Below are 4675 nucleotides of genomic sequence, written 5' to 3' on the forward strand. Positions count from 1 at the left end.
GGTGTTGTCCTACATGGACTTTAAGAGCTGGATTAAACCTTACTTTATGTTTGTTTATTCTTCTACGTTTATTTTTCTATGACTATATTTTTTCTTGTTAGTGAATGTATCTTGTCTGGCACTGTACCTGTAGTGGTATGAAACAAAATATATTATTATACAAGGTATACTAGTTGTGTAGACCTACTAGGTAGGCGTCTCGCGTTGGTGAGTAACACGTCGCAACAGAGTTTAATTTTTTGACCGTCTACTGAAACACCTCGCCCTACCTAGACAGTACAGTAAACGTAATTGTTGAAACCCTGTCATGGAAATTACCCTAAACATGCAAACTTAATTCCTACTAAATTAGTAAGAGTATGGAACGTGTGAACAGTTGACTGTAGGTGGCATTCAGCTTCTGACGGTGTCACGTACACGCAATCTCTAGCTACAGAATTTCATGAGGCTTTTCGTCGCCGTTTGGTCACTTGCACGAGTCGTTCCTACACTAGTAGTGTAGGCGTTGAGACGCTGACTAGATAACCACTCGGAGCTGCAGATGGTCCTTCCATGGATTGAGCCATGTACATGTGGGTGTAGCAAGAAAACCGTAAGTAGATCAACGCTCATCACTGATATGGTAAATTTCTTAGAGTCAGTGAATATCTTAGATTCTATCTATGCCTCTATGCTGCTTCAAACTGGATACATGGTCCCTCAAAATGTTTTTGTTAATCGATCTCTTACCAAGGCAATTGACAGGAGGGCATTGACGTATATATTTTTATATGCTAGAGCCTGATGATGTACCTTGCTGTGTCTTTATCATAAAGATACTTCATTAAATCACGCTTAATTTGCCTTTACAAACTGCATGTAGAGCAAGATTATCACAGTAAATTAAGCAGCGCTAATAGCTAAGCTTTCTCATTTCCAGTTGCAAGAGTATACAGCACTATTCTACAGTTTTGAAACTTTTCATCCAATGAGTATTTATAACTGTCCTTGCACCAACTCTTAGTTCATTAATTAATTAGCATGACACAATGAGTTGAAATAACCTGCATATCTTTCTGCAAAAATTCTTTGCAAACAGAATTAATTAATTAATAAGTAACGGTATGTGTGCATACATATTGTGCAGTGCAACATTTTGGGGATCGTCGGTGCAGAAAGGTATGCATGCAGTCATGCTGTGAAGCGGATATAAATGTTGCTACAAGAATTGGCATGTACCATACATCAAGGGAACGCTGATGACAAAATAATCATAACTTATCCATTGCTATCAGTAATCAGTAACTGTCATAACTATTGTATTTCTGAATGATTACGATGGAGCTGATTGACTTTAGGTTTACTGGTTTCAAATTGGTGGAGATGACGTAATATTTGTAGTTCAGCCTTCAGGTCTGCAGGTGACATCTGGAGGCTAGATTTCTTAGTTTGAGTATCCTAGGGTTAGTACATTTGTGTTCTGTGCCTTCCATGACGGTACTGTTTAGAGGTGACAGTTGCTGTGGGTCAAGTTTCAGTGTGTCTGTAAGATATGGTAAACAATTTAAATTGTTTGTCTTAGTAGGGTTGATTGATTGCAACGTTTCTGAAATTTGTTCCATTCAACCAAGTTGTCAAGAGAATTGTTTGATGTGTTGTAATAGTTGTAGTGAAGTAAATTTGTGTACCAGAACACGCTCATTACATATGATGTTCAAAAGTATGAAATTTTTTGCAGTGTCCTTTCAAACAATAAGGTGGTTAAACAATAAGGTGGTTTGCGTCACATTTATTTTATCATTTCAGTAATTGAAAAGCAATTACTGTTTTCTTGGCATGTAGTAATGAGGTACTTCATTGCGCACAGTACAACTGAAATTTCAAAAGAGAATGTCCAGTGTATGTGTTTGTCCTGTTTATTACCCTTAGCCCTGGTATATCCGGACTAAGGGTTTAGTAGTAGTCCAACGTGCGACCGCAAGACGGTATTTATAGTCAATTAGCGCAGATGCAAATGAAGCTATTCTGACCAATAGACTCTAGAAATGACCTAGTTAGAAGACTATTGTGGAGAGTCTATAGAGATAAGTTGCCCTTTGTAGTGTGCATACTAATTTTTTTGCCATCTCGCTGAAGGAACTACGTTCTCTGTTATATACTTAGCTGTCTGTTTGTTTTTGAGGTGTCTGTGTGTGTGTGTGTGTGTGTGTGTGTGTGTGTGTGTGTGTGTGTGTGTGTATGTGTGTGTTTGTATGTATATTTCTCTCATTTGTGAGAGGCTGTACCTGCTGGTACAAAGTGAAATATATTATTGTGTCGGTATGCCCCTCCACAATGGGCAAGTGGGGTCTTTACCCCCATCTGGGCGCCCACCAACCTAGCAGGGGAGCCCAGCGAGGTACATGTTTCTGTGTTGTCCACACGGTGATCAATGACTAGCCAATTCGATATTGATTGCAGGCATTACGGTGACCTCGAACATCGGTACAGCACGCCTAGTGAATATAAAAAACCACTAGGAAAGCACTGAATGTTATCGTCAACAGACCATTCACCAGACCACAGAAACTTCCCCAACGACTGAAACAAGTCATAGTCTCATGAATAAAGCTAGAGAAACATGAGAGAGACAGACAAGTTTCATAATTTATTGTCGTCACTGGGGTTTGAACCCCCAAACCATGGAGTGGTAGCCATTGTCGCTAACCACTAAGCCACGGCGGTGATTATTATTATTATTATTATTATTATTATTATTATTGTCGTGCTCAACCAGATCAGTCTGGTTTGTAAAGTCTATTACAAGTACCGGAAGCAAACCCTGCTTCAGAAGTACTTAGACCATCACGGCTGTCTAGAAAGAAGACATGACTTTATCCCAGAAGCACTGTTTTCTGTAAGTGCTGCAGGTTGTGATGACCTGGAATAATGTCCAGCCACCGTGCAATACCTGCGTGCACTGTGCCCAAAGTTCCCAAGACCACCGGAACCACCAGTGTTCGACAATGCCACATGCGGCTTATCTCCACTCGCAAGTCGCTGTACTTCGCCAAATTCTCAGCATGTTTCTTGCCAATGTTGCCATCAGCAGGACAGCTGATATCAATAAGATGACAAGTGTTTGTCTTCCTATTTCTGAGACAGATGTCTGGACGATTGGCTTTGATCTTCCTGGCAGTGGGGATGATGGTATCCCACATCATAGTAATGTCATCCGTCTCCACAAGCCTATCAGGATGATGCCGGTACCATCTGCTCTCCACTGGAACCCCAAAATGGCGACAAACATCCCATTTAATGATGGAGGCCACCTGATTGTGTCGATCAGTGTAGTCTGTCGGTGCCAAGGCACTACAGCCTGCCACAATGTGGTCGACTGTTTCCAGGCCTACACTGCACATGCGGCAAGTAGGACTGACATCACGATGTAGAATCTTGCACTCATAGTACCGAGTCCGAAGAGCTTGGTCTTGGGCAACAACAACCAGTCCCTCAGTTGCAGCAGGAAGAGTCGCTGCCTTTAGCCATCCGTAGGTCTCTTTCATGTCCACAGGCGGTTGCTCAGTGAGACGTCGATACTGCCCGTGCATAGGCTTCCCGCTCCAGGACCGCACAGGAAGAGAACTGCAACACGTACGGTAATGTCTCGCATCTGTTTCAGGTGCTTGCTCGAAGCCACCTTCAACCGAGATGGATGCATTCCTGTGTAAGTTCTGCGACTTGTCGTCCGAAGCAAGACTCCTACGCAGCTGTGCAGTAAACCGACAAGCCATGCGCTTGATCGAGTGTGAAGATATTATTATGTGTCGCTATGCCCCTCCATAATGGGCAAGTGGGGTCTTACCCCCATCTGGGCGCCCACCAACCCGGCAGGTGAGCCCAGTAGGGTACATGTTTCCGTGTAGTCCATACGGCGATCAATGACTAGCCAATTCGATATAGATTGCAGGCATTACGGTGACCGCGAACTCGTGGACAGCACGCCTAGTGGATATCAACGACCACCAGGAAAGCACTGAACGACATCGTCAACATTATTAGTAGTAGTAGTATTAAGAAATTATTATTATTATAATTATTATAGATGAGAAGTGGTGCCATTACCAATCAATAGACGAACAAGATGTCATCATAAGGCTGCACCTCTCTTCGTTTTTTATTGTACATCTTATAACTCCTCTTATCTCACAATTAACAGTTCAGTTTTAGTCACAGTTTGGGAGGTTTTGGCTAACTAATTAAGTTACAGCCAGTGGCATCGCAAATTATGAAACATACAACCAAATGATATACATTTCTCTCATTCAAGCAATGGGAAAAGCCATTAAAGTCATTGACTCTAAAAAGGCTTTCAAGGGTGTGCACTGGTCTACTACAGTTTATTACTAGCGCTGTATATTATTATCAATAACGGTTTCGTGTTCTACACTATATTACCATAAATTATCACCAGCTTTAATTTGATCATTGAAGTGTTCACACCCAAGTCTTCAAAATCTGGGTGCTATGTGAACAAGTTGTACAAACTATTTAAGACACAGGTCATGTCTATCTTGAAGTCATGGCAACAATTGAAATAACTGATGTCAGCAAAGAGCAAGAAAAGGAAGCAACAATTAATGAATACAAGAATGCAGAAACTCCAGCTCGAAAGTACATGCAACAGCGCGTCCAAGCTATCATGAAAACAAGCAGC

Source organism: Corticium candelabrum, chromosome 13 (genome assembly GCF_963422355.1).
Source record: "Corticium candelabrum chromosome 13, ooCorCand1.1, whole genome shotgun sequence".
Classification (NCBI taxonomy): domain Eukaryota; kingdom Metazoa; phylum Porifera; class Homoscleromorpha; order Homosclerophorida; family Plakinidae; genus Corticium; species Corticium candelabrum.